A 13,304-nucleotide genomic window follows, 5' to 3' on the forward strand; every position below is an offset into this window, starting at 1 on the left:
CATAAAACAATATGTGTACTGACTGTTTAATGAGAAACTATTTGTTCTGTAAACCTTCATCTAAAGTACAACAAAAAGAAAAAAAAAAACAAAGATTAGACAGGCCTATAAAACAAACAGTAACACACACAGTTCAACCATGTATATGAGATTAAATGGGCACACCAGCCCAGGGGCAAGGACGGGAAGGCAGAAAGGGACAGGAAAGCTGAATGAATGGAAACAGAGAGCCCATGGTGGAGAAAGGGAGAGTGTTGACACGTCTTGGGGGTGGCAACCAATGACATGAAACAATATTTGTATTAATTGTTTAATGAGAAACTAATTTGCTCTGTAAACTCACCTAAAGCACAATTTAAAAAACAAACATATCATAATGTGGATATCTTTCTTTTAAATATATATATTTTTAAGTGAGCAGACTTCAACCAAAATATATGCAAAAATCTTAATAATGTGAACAATCTGGCATGTATTAATGTGAATAAAATTTTTAAATTTCTCATTTATTTTGGACTTCCTACTTAAAACTGACTGAAGTTGACTAAATTCTTTAAGAGTTTATTTTTTCTTATTTTTATTCTTTATTGTTATTACCTCAAAAATTCTTTAGAATTTTTTAGAGGCTCCTTATTCCTTGTAAGTTCACAATGGCTGTCATGTGAGAATAATTTTCAAACACTTTTTCCATGACTCATTTGTAAAATGATATATAAATGTAAGTATTGCTGACCCTTAAAATGTGAAACTTAAAGAAACTTTAAAAGGAAGGAAAACATTCTTAGGCCATTCAATCCAAGTAACACTAACCCATACTTAAGATTGCTCCATTGTTTCATAATCAGCAATGGCAGGAAAGTGGGTTGGTCAAGATCAAAATAGACTGATTAAAATGCTGTGGGATACAATATAAAGTTAATGATGAGGGTGTGTTTCATGAATTTCAATCACTTAAACATCCTCTACTAAAGTAATCCTAAACTCATTTTTGCAGCATTAAGTAATGAGTTTACACCTGGAAGAAAATCATGCCTCTGTCTTGGGAGACAATATCCTCCTGGCCTACCCTTTGAGGGACTGGGGTAGCTGATGAGCCCAGGGGTCTACTCCCAGCTGAGGTGTCTTCACCCTCTCTGCCCTGGGACTGTGATACCTCCTTTGCTCCATATCAGTTCTGGGGCTGTGGGGCTGTGGGGCTGTGGGGCTGTGGGGCTGTGGGGCTGTGGGGCTGAGAACCACCACAAGGTCAAATGAAGCCCTGGCCTTACCTGAAGCAATGCTCTCCCTCCCTGCCCTAGACGCAGCTTGGTTTGTGCACCATGACAAAAAAGAGAAATGAACTATGTACATCTTTTCTGGTTATCCCTGCTCATTGAACATATAGTCATTTTAAATTACAGGTGAATTTCACAGCTTTCCTCAGTTCCTGAATCTAGGAAATCAGGACGTAATGACAACCTTATTGTATAGAAGTCATCAGATTAAGAGCCTATAATTTAATGAATGAACAAATAAATTGATAAATATATTCTGGATGAAATAAGGAGACAGTGTCAACATGGGTATAATTAAATCCTAATCCTGATTTGAGATGAGAAAGAGAGAGAAAGAATGAGAATTAAATTTTTGCTTTGGCTGTGTTAAAATAATTCTTATTAGAGTCAATTATGTGAAGTGATTATCCTTTATGCTTAATTTGTGCTTAATTACCATGCAGTACAATAATGACTTCTCAACATGTTCCAAATTAACAGTTATCCTTTATTTGATTGCAATGGTAAACTCTCCAGGCCCGGCTGTCCAGGTCTCAAGGCCCAGCTGTGGCACGGGAGTTGACCTGTGGCCTCAGGTCTTCTTTCAGAGACCTTGCCCAGGTTGTGGTATAGGCCAGTGTCCTGAACCCCAAGCTAGGAAAGCCACTTATGGGTTCAGCCATGCTGGAAAGGGCCTCATGCTCCTCACAGGAGCACTGAGTCCTCAACTGCCATTAGCAGTAGGCTGCATGGGTAACCCACCCTACACTAAGCCACCAACCAACACCTGACTCATGGGTCTCTTTCTGGCCCACTCGGCCAGGTCATCTGGTCTGTAAGTATAATTGTCTGCCCACAACTTTGAAAAAAAACAAAGAGGAACTTGTCTGTGACTGAAATGACTTTCTGAAGTGTTTCTGTGTTTGTGAACTGATATAGAAACAAGAACATTTAGAAAGCACTGGACCCTAGAACAAAATTAATTATCAAAATTCTAAAGAAAATGTATAACTTTAAGAAAAGTAAAAGGAATAAAATTTGTTTGGATTCCCCCTCACCGCCCCCGCCCCCGCCATTTTAAGCCAGGCCAATAAGCATGTTAGAAGCTATTATATGTTATACTTTTAGATGCTTTAGAAAGAGGTCAGATATAAACTTATATAGGCCTTATTTATTGTACTCCCTAGTAGAGGAAAAAATTCCACAGAGAAGGTTCATTTTAGAAAACAGAAAGCATGGAAGACTGGCTTCCCCAAGTTCATGTAACAAGTATGCCATTCTTGCAGCAGTAAGAATGCATAGAAAGAGTAGCATTTTCAACGTTCCTTCTTTAAAGGAAAATCTAGGCGGGAAAAGGCCAAAATTTATTCTCAAATCTCTGTATGTTATTAAACTTCCTGAGCAGTTTTGGGAAGACAGCCGACTATAAATCTCCTTATAGGCGAACTCAGCAATAATTTAAAGTGCTGAGTGCAAACTCAGTATGCAATGGCAGTGGGGGGGATGCCTTTTGATCTCTACCACTCCAAAAAAAACAATTTAAATATTTACATTTTCAACTTGACCTCTACGAAAAAAATAAAGAAAAACCCATTGCTGCGGAGTAGATTCCAACCCATAGTGACCCTATAGGACAGGGTAGAACTGCCCCATATGGTTTCCAAAGCTGTAAATCTTCACGGAAGCAGATTGCCACATTTTTCTCCTGTGGATCAGTTGGTGGGTTTGAGCCCTGACCTTTCAGTTAGCAGCAGAGCACTTAACCACTGTGCCACCAGGGTTCTATAAAGAAAAAGGAAAGCATAATTAAATCCTAAATGGTAATTTACTTATTGGCCCCAAAGAATCGAGAAAGAAAGAGAGAAAGTATATTTAAAGTAGAAAGGGAAAAAAGGAGGGAAATTTTTTTTTTAAAAAATATAGTTCTCTAGCATTTTTGAATAGCAGAATCTTTTGTTCAAATAAAATCTTTAAAAAGCCAAATATAAATAAAAATGCAGTACTAGATAATAACCCAAAGCATAAAATAAATATCCATGAGTCCATATTGATATAAATAAATGATTGAATAAATGGAAGATAACAAACAAATTTCCCGTGCAGAAGAATTCCAAATATTTGAATTCTCTCTTTTACTCTCAAGGAGGTGGAGCATCACTCTCCACCCTGTAAGCGCTGGCTACGCATAGTGATGTCCTCCTGAAGAGTACACTATTGAAAACAGGAAAAAAGGAGTAACTTCACAGCGGAGAAACCTGACAAACACCACCTCAGCCAGGTGATCAAGGTCAACATCAACATTGAATGAGTTATGTTAACAGTATGTACCCTTGATATCTCGTAATGAGAATAACACTTTACCTCTGTGGTTTTCCTTCCAGTCTAACCATGAGGGACATGAGAGGTACAAAATACCTGACTAGTACTCCTTAAAACTGTCAAGGTGATCAAAAAAAAGGAAAGTCTGAGGAACTATCACAGCCAAGAGGAGCTTAAGGAGACATGACAACTCAACGTAATGTGGTATCCTGGATTGGATCTTGGCACAGGAAAACGACAAACCTGCGGCCGTCAAGTTGATTCCAACTCATAGCGACCCTACAGGACAAAGGAAAACTGCCTCATAAGATTTCCCAGGAGCAGCTGGTAGATTCAAACTGTAGACCTTTTGGTTAGCAGCCAAGCTCTTAAGCACTGCGCCACCAGGGCTCCAGATATAGTACGGTCTTTAGTAATAATACATCAATGTATCGATATGGTTCATTCATTGTAACCAACGTACCATACTAAGGTGTGACGTTTATAATAGGGGAAACTGGGCATGGGAAACATGGGAACTCTGTGCTGTCTTCTCAACTTTTCTGTAAATCTAAAACAGAAAAGTTGTTTTTAAAAAGCCCAATAGAATAAACTATGTTTTCTAATGAAATGCTCTGGTTGAACGTGGAGTTTAGAGAAACTCTAGAACCCTGATTTCTACATCTCTAGCCCCAGTCCCCCAACCCCACCCCTAATCCCATGCTGTCTCTGAAACACACACAGAACAATTTGAAAATCTCTATCAAGGAAAACCAAAGCATTTTATCATTATAAACGACCAGCCCATCTCAGGTGGCCTGGGAGGAATCTGCTGCACACTCAGTCCTGCCTTCACTGGGATCAGTGAATCACCATCTAGACTGGGATCACTGCATTAGGTCATAAGCTCTATGTGGGCGGGCCCACCTCTTAGACTCACTAGCACATGCTGAACACTCTGTTGACACTAAAAGACTCTGGCCTTGATAAATTCTCCAGCATAAGCAGGGACTGCTGCAAATACAAGATAAAGGCTTCACTGCCAACCTTACTAACCTTCCTGGGAACAGATCTGCACAAATCACTTCACCATCAATCAAACCTATCCCATGTCTTCTGGTGAGATCCACCACCACCACTGGTTGCCATTGAGTAAACTCTAATTCATGGCAGCTCCACGTGTGTCAGGGTAGGACTGTGCTCCATAGGGTTTTCAATGGCTGATTCTTCCTAAGTAGATCACCAAGGCTTTCTTCCAATGTGCCTCTGGGAGGACTTGAACTTCCAACCTTTCAGTTAGCACCAAGCACCTTAACTGTTTGCATCACCCAGGGACTCTGGTGAGATCAGACAGGACAAATGTCTCCTCCATCATGCATTTCTAGCCTAGTGATGTCTTAGAGAATGATGCATGCATACACACACAAACACACACGCACACACACACCTGCCAAAAACATCCCTGGTAGAACCAAAAAAAAGGGGGAAACAGGAGTTTCCCCAAATCAACCACATTTATTTTATATTACTTTCATGTTTAATTAATCCATTCTATCATAGATTATTCACCTATAGGACAAACAGGTGCAACTGAATCAAGTCCTTGTAAGCTCTCTAAAAATGAAAGGTGACATTCACATAGGAAGCTACTCATTTTAATTCCCATTAGGTGAGAGCAGCCCTTGTTCCAAATTGCAGTAATAGCAATGAATGACTGTAATGAACACAGGATGCTCCTGACAGTCACCAGAGATGGGCAACTGTAGCTCAGAAAGGTGAAAACCCACACGTACCAAGGTTGCACAGAGGCTCAAGTAGAAATCAAACCCAGCACACTCACTATCTCCCTTCACCATACAGAGCTGTCTCCTTGGGTAGGAATCTAGGTGCTGGCATGAGAGATAGGTTGATGAGGCAAAGAGCCAGCCTCTGGATTACAAGATCTCACACGATCAGAATATGAAGCCGAACATAAAAATCAAGGTTCCCATGCAATGTGACCAGGGCCCAACAGCCCGGCTGAGTGACGCTGAGCAGAGCATACAAGGTACCAGGACTGGGTAGTGAGCCCACGGGAGGGGATTACCAGGAAACTTAAAAAAAATACTATTTTGTGTCCCACTCCCCAGGAACCTAAATTTAGTAGAACCTGGGAATTTTATTAAGTTCTCAGTTGATTCTGTAGAATTCTGTAGACCATAGAACTACTGTGATTGGGGTGGGGTGGGGGGCACTTCCTGGGGAGGGGGAAATATTAGAAGAACCCTGTCTCCACAAAAGAGTAGAATCAAGGGTTAAGTTAAATGCAATTGAGAGCTAAAACATCTGGCACAAATTATAACTGCGTCAGCTAATAGGAAGTGAAAGATGAGAACATTGCGTAACTAGGTATATTCCTTTTGTTCAACCACACCCTCAAATTCAGAACCACTACGACAGCTGAAGAAAAAGAACTGGGCAAATCTCATTGATTGCAAAGAGAAAGATGGGGGAGTGGAGAAGCTCTGATAACCCACATGGGCAATGGCCAGTGGTATGCTGGCAAATGTTTCACTGGCTGGGAGTGGGGGAGAAACCCTAACTGTGCTAGACCAATTTCCATGGTGTAAATATTTCCATCATGACTAATTTCAAACTACGAGCATAATGTCATCGAATGAGCCATTGGAAGACATGCGCAGTAGGTATAGTATGTCCACCACTAAGATACAAAAGATGCAAATAATCTCAAGAGCATAGATAATAGTAAGTGAGAAGTGATGGTTTTGATATTTATTACCTTCATTTTCAATATAATTTATTTAATGCAAGTTTAGAATCTAAACATTAGATAATTTGCTTTTTAATAGTGTCCATATTTAACAACTGGCTCACAAAATTCCTGCAAATTTAAAAATCAGCTCTCAGTATGAGTCAGTTCCAGCATAACAATGGCAAAAAGCTTTAAAAAAAAGTTTGTTACCTCTTTTCTTTCTCCTTTCTGGGTCTTAGTCCTCTTTTCTGTGTAATGAGGGTACAGTAGCATCTTTACATCTGCTCCTAGGAGCCCTAAGTTTCCAGCAGCTGATGGGCGGCAGCCGCCAGAAAGTGGGGATGAGGGGAGAGATGGGAGCCAATGAGCTGGCTCACTGTCCCCATCCAGGAATTGTTGAACACCTCTGACTATAAGGTGGCTCACAGACTGGGATTTCACAGAAGAGTTCACTCAGAAAAAGGGCTCTTGAGGGCAGGGACGGGGAACAGTAACCACAAAATTTTTTAAAAGATTTTGAAAAGAGCTAGTCTAGATTATTGACGAACAGTCTACACTTCTATCCATGATTCACATCAATATGTATTGTTGTTGTTTGCTGCCACGGAGTCAGTCACCGATGCATGACAACCCCATGCACAATGATCTCGTTGTGATTCATATGGTTTCCATTGGCTGATTTTCAGAAGTAGATTGCCAGACCTTTCTTTCTAGAGGTGTAGTGGCCAGGAATGAAACCTGGGTCGACCACTGCCCCCAGGTATGTATTACCCACACCCTAATAAAGCTGATAGTGCCAGTAATGTCTTCCTCTTGTTCATGTGAAGCTAATGAAGGCAATGGGAGGCATGTTTTCCAACTTAGATGCACTAGTTCATTCTTATATTGAGAGTACACCCTATTGCTTCTTAATTCTAAATACATTTTTAAAATACACCTCTATGCATACACCCATTGGTAAAGAGAAGTGAATTATGTTTCTCCTATTAAATGCTAGGCTGCAAACATAGTGAATAAAAAAAAAAAATCTAATTCTGTGACTAATGTCAAAACATATCCTAAGTATAATCACCAAAGGCATACGGTTCACCCTCTCTGGTTGTCACCAGCTTTGTTGCCAGCAGTCTTCCTACTGCTTCTCACCACTGGGGTCTCATGGAACCCCATTCTTACCCAAGAATTTCTCCTAGGCAAAATGAATCTCTCCTTCCTTCATATTTCCACAGGGCCTTACCTTAAAGTCCATTCTAGTACTAATTCCAGTTTACTTGGTTATCTATGGATGTAGCTCCTGCTGAATTTGAGACAGGGGGGCGGTTGGGGATGAACCCTAATATTTACTGTGTCTTTTCTATGTTCCAGGCATTACTTCCTTCAGTCTTCCCAACAACCCTGTGCAACAGGTATTAGTTTTAAGCCCAATTTACAGATGGGGAGACTGAGGCACAGTAGGATCTTTAAGTTAACTTGTCTTAGGCCACATCATGCTAGAGCCCTCAGGATCTGAACCCAAGCTCTCTGGTTGCTGGCCCAGGTCCTTAGTACTACATCTCCCAGTGAGGGCTCTGTGAGGCCCCCCTGAGCCTTACAAACCTCACAGACCTAGTTTGCACAGGCATAACCTTGCATTTCCAGAAAAGACAGTAGCAGGTGGGGGTTAGGATGAGTGTCAGGGTTAGAGTCTTTGCTCCATGTTCCTAGCTTTGAAATATTCACCAGCTATAATATCCTAACAGGTGTTTTTTCCCCCTTAGGATAATAGGATACTGGCTGGATTCCTCCTCCAACCCTCCTCCTTTTTTAAAATCTTTTTGACATCACAGTTGTGTTAGTACCAAAAATATACTTTCATCCTCATATCCTGTACCCTTACCCTAGCTTTCAGATTTCTATTCCAAAGTGAGAAGAGTGCTGAGATTTAAACTATCTAAAGCTTTATCTCCAATTTATTTTTTTTCTACTCATAGCACTTTTTATCAAATTTCTCACTTTTGATTCCGCATCTTCACACACCACTGCACCATATATCTGGACTCGTTTCACTGCTCCAAGCCACGGACCTCACACCCTCGCCTCACCTCAGAACTTGGGTAGAAAACACTCCAGAAAAAGCCCAGTGAAATGAGTAGAACTGCTAATCCAAAATGCCACAGACTGTCCACACCACATCTACAAATTTAAGAATTTGTTGGCACAGTAGAACAAATAAATAAGTAAAACATGAACAATGAAAATTTTTCTTTTCTGAAAATATCTATATATTTCAAATAAAATGAATTACACCATCTCCCTTCAACCAGTCAATGCACCCTTTCATTCAGCTCACAAGTATTGAGTACAATGAACACTGTAGACACAAAAATGACAAAGGCACAGTCTGTGACCTCCAGGACCTTACCCTTTTGCAGGGAAGACAGACAAGTAAACAACACAACTACAAATCCAGTGATTCTAGTGATACACTGTATATAAAACCCATCCTTACAAAAGCAGTATAAGCAACAACAGACTATTTTGGAGACCTCAGGCAGGTGCTAATCGTTCCCTTGTATCTTGCTGTCTCCAAACTTTAGCGATAAGCAACAGTTTAGGCAACATTAAGATCACGTCAAGATAAATGAAAGATAATTTTCAAACACTTTTGACATTTCAAAAGGCATTGTTAAGAGGTAACACACTGAAACTCAAGTTGTTTTATAAAGAACTGGCAAATGCTGTAGCACCCTGTCTTCTACTTCTGCGCTCCCCTCTTCCGCTGTCTCCTCGCTGTTTCTTCCCTCCCTTTCCACCACTTCCCTTTTCCCCATGTTTATTCCTTATTGCCCCTCATCCAAACATACTACTTGTAAGAACCTACTTTGGAAAAAATAAAATCACAGTTGAATACTGAACTTTTATTTTCCTGTTCTTAATATAAAATACGTAAGTCTCTTTCAACAAAAGAACCGCCTAAACGAAGTTATTTTTATTTCCATGTTGCTCTTGGCTGATTTTCTTTTGTGCGTCAGAAGTTTTCAAAAGGTTCCCAGCTCTACATCCAAAAAGCTCAAAAAATGATTTAGTGCAGAATAAAATATTCCCCTTGTTCAGAGGGGAGCCCAGGGTCACAGGCGTTAGCAGCAACTGGGGAAGGAATCTGGAATTCTGGAGCCCTCATCAGTGAGGCCTCGTGTGGCCCAGAGTTGGCCACAGCCTACTCCACTGTCAGCCAACGACATAACCCGGACCCTTATTTAACCAATTAGCTCTGGTTGTGGCTATAACAACTAGAATGCTGAAACTCTTCCCTCTTAATTGGCAAGTAGCCTCTTCCCTCCCAAACACATACCTTGGCTGCCCCAGGCCTTCATGTGATCCCAGACCTACTCTCCCCACAATCAAGAGTTAAGGCCTGGTCCAAAAGAGGGTCTCAGGACCCTGCCCCTGCACTCCCACCTCTGGACATAACCTTGACCTTAGTTTCCTCTTCTGAAATATGAAGGAGTTGAACTGATTGTCTGAGTTGCACTATGATTTGCAATTGTGTCAAATTATTTATGCCCGAGGGCAAGGACAAGATGAGAATACAGAGCCCTGAAAGCAGCTGATTTGTGAGGGGATGCAATCGCAGGTAATGCTTTCCCAGAGAGCTAGCAGGACCAGAACTCTGGGTTCAGGATGCCTGGGATGGAACACCAACTCTGCCATTTGCTAATTGTATGATCTTGTTGTGCCTCAAATGGCCTCATCTGTAAAATGGGCATAATAAGATTACCTACTTGACAGGGTTGTTTTGAGGATTAGATGTATTCCTGTTTGTCAAACAGAACTGTTAGAATAGTGTTCGAATTATGAGTAAGCACCATATAAGTGTGTGTTAAATAAGTAAATCATTTTGTCACTGAAGTGTTTATTCAGTAAACTTAAAAATTAAGGAAGTTTTACAACAGAAAGAAAAAAAAAAGTCTATGATGGTATGAAACACTTACATAACGTACACTGTTGTTTAATAACCCAGCACTACAAACATCTGGGATCCAGATTTTACATTGCACTGTGAAGTTAGGGAAACTGCCAATCGAAATGCATTTCCACTGCAGCATAAGATGCAATTTGTTTGATTCCCTTTCTAATCAGAAATGTCACAGGTTTATGGGAAATCCAGGTCATGAGTTCCTGTTTTAACTCTGCAACATTTAACCACACCCCAGCGGGAGAACACATCATTTTATTTTGTGTGTTAAGACTTAGTGGATTGTCAACTTAAAACCAGGCCTTACTGGGCTGCTTCTCTTACGAACACAGTGACTTGGTCTCACTGCAAGCTTAAAGAGCCGTATCTCATGTGCTTGGTCCTACATTGTCCATCTTCGATAAACACCTGGAGTGGACAGGAAATTGCTATGCCCAGGAGCTAGCTTGATCAAAACATTTAGTTATTAAAAGGTATCAAAGCTAAGCTCAAGCTTAATTTAGAGAGGTGCTACTAAACTGCTGAAGGAGAAGAAGACAAAGCGACGTTATTTTTCTGTTAGATATTGGGGGGTGGGGGTGCATCCAACCACGCTAACTCCCTTACCTGTTCCTCCACCTTGATAGCTAAACTTTACAATGCCCTTACATACAACTTTAAATAGTAATTTATTAGACCTTTCTTGATGAAGAGAAGATTTACTAAACACTTTCCTCTTTAAAAAGGCATTTCTCTAAAGTTCTAAGAAGGAACTCATACCTTGCTTAGCCAGGAAACTAAAGCCTGCAACAAAATCATGATCAATAAAAGGCTATCATTAGAACCAGGTAAGAGTTAAAGATGAACGGACTTTATAACAATGATTTTTAATTAAGAAACATACACTAAATAATCAACCTTTCAAAGAGCAGAGTTCCCCACTACCTAGTTATAAGTGAATCAATAAGTCTAAAAAAATGAGCATTATACAGTACTTATCATCATAAACCCGTTGCCATCGAGTGGATTCCAACTCATAGGGACCCCACAGGACAGAGTAGAACTGCCCCCACAGGGTTTCCAAGGAGCGGCTGGTGGATTCAAACCGCCGACCTTTTGGTGCGCAGCCGCAGTTCTTAACCACTGCTCCACATAGATATTCTAAACAACGCGGTAAAGACATATTTTTCCCCAAAACCTTAGTTATCACATGGACGTGGATTGAGAATGGTACTAGATCTTGAGGAGACAATCTGGGAGGCCATACAGTAAACTAAAACAACACTGAAAAGCTGAGTACAAACTCACTTGTACATATGTTACAAAGCATTTAACACAAGTAGATTCTTATTCAAACACTCGTGCGTAAAGGCGGCATCTGTTAACAGTTCCAACTGTAGATTCTTTCATTCGTTTAAGTTTTCATTACTCCACCCAGTAAGTAACCACACTAAACTCACCACAGAGCTCTCTGGGCACCTAGTCTGCAGGGGCCACTGGAAGGCCCACAAACGGTTATTAAAACTGAAATGGCAGGCCTGGGCTGATAAAGGAATTCCCCATTCCAGAGAGATGACGGATGATGAAACGCAGTAACTCTATGCTCCTTGAGAATCTACTTGCATTTAATGCTTCACAAAGGAGGTTTTAAAAAGCAATAATCCAAGATTACAATAAAGATCAAACATAGGCGCAGTGGTAGCTCTAGACTGATTCTACAAGGGCAGGTCTGAAGGGTGTCACAAAATCCTGTCGAGGGTTTGAAGGGCGGCGCTCCTGGATCCTGGGACATATATCCCAAATACTTTGAATCCGAGCGAGACAAGCCCCTTACCACATGCCTGATCCTGGCTCCCACACCTCTGCCCCACCTCGACGTCACCACCCCAGGGGCCCGGCGGCGAGCAGCTGTGTGGTCACAATCCTAGAACAGCGCCTCTGGAGGGCTCTAAGCCTCGGGACGCAGCACTTCCTGGTTGGTCCGGGATGCTGGTCCCATCGCGCCCGCCATCCCTGTCATCCCACAGCGCACGCAGAGCTGCTGTCAGCGCGCTCCGAGGAGAACCAGGGGCGAGCAAGATGACGTGGGGACACCAGCCACACTGGACTGGGGGCCCCACGGCGGCGGAGGGGAAGGGGGTACTGCATGCTTCAGAGAACGCCCCCGCCTCTGCCCTGAGCCCAGCGCGGCTCTGCGCTGTACGCAGCGCCTGCCCAGGCAAAAGTGCGCGCCTAAGTTTTCCGTGTTGACTCTGCAGGAATTGGGCCCGAAGGCGTGCACAGGAGGCTCCCGGAGCCACGAGGGAGGCTGGCCTGCCAGGCCGCAGCGGCGCTGGCGCCCGCCGCAGACTTAGCTGCCAAGGTCCAGTCCAAGTTGGGCGGGAAGCGCCCAGCTGCTCTGGGCGGGCGGGAGGAGGGGCGCAGGGAGAGGGCAGCTGAAACCAGGCTCCTGCGGGAGCTCCGCGCGGTCTCCTACCTGCAGGGCAAGGGCGGCCGCGGGCACCTGCGCGGTCTAGACGGACTCTCGGGACTCGGGCGCAACTGGCACAGCTAGAGGCGCGGGAGGAGGGAGAGCGAGAAGGAGGGCCAGCGTGGGGCAGCGCCGCCGCCCGGATCTGCCCTGGCCTCGCAGGGGTGGAGCGAGGCGGTGCCGGGTCCCGGGTGCGTCTCGGCGCAAGCCGGCGGCCCGGGCGAGGCAGGAGGGCTCCGGAGGCTGGGCCTCGCTCCTGGTCCCGGTCTCTTTTGCTGTCTTCTCCAAAGTTTTATAACCCATCTCTATCAACCCAGACAGTGTTATTATCAGGTACTCTTGAGCTGCCAGGTTCCCAGGCACCGTTCTCAGAGCTTTGTCTACATTACCTAATCCTCGCTTATGGCATCTGGTAGCCATGACTGGCCCCGCTTTACAAATAAAGAAACAGCGGCTCAAACAGATGAAATAACTTGCCTGAGGTGATGGAATTAAGAAGTAATTTGCTTACTAAGTTTGCTTACAAAGTTTGTTTACAAAGTTGCTAAACCTTGCAACTCCCTTTAAAAAAAAAAGTTGCAGTTTAGTCCCTTCTGACTC

General features: G+C 42.8%; 1 protein-coding gene across 1 annotated transcript in view; it reads right to left on the reverse strand.

Moving 5' to 3' along the window:
• The window catches only part of PLD1 (phospholipase D1), a 281,147-nt gene extending 268,343 nt beyond the window's left edge, over positions 1-12,804 (reverse strand). Inside the window, exon 1 of the mRNA XM_023737926.1 lies at positions 12,711-12,804. The gene's annotated coding sequence lies outside the window, so the exon portion shown is untranslated. The remainder of the gene's footprint in view (positions 1-12,710) is intronic.
• Between the last annotated feature and the right edge of the window lie 500 nt (positions 12,805-13,304).

Source organism: Trichechus manatus, unplaced genomic scaffold (genome assembly GCF_000243295.1).
Source record: "Trichechus manatus latirostris isolate Lorelei unplaced genomic scaffold, TriManLat1.0 scaffold00110, whole genome shotgun sequence".
Classification (NCBI taxonomy): domain Eukaryota; kingdom Metazoa; phylum Chordata; class Mammalia; order Sirenia; family Trichechidae; genus Trichechus; species Trichechus manatus.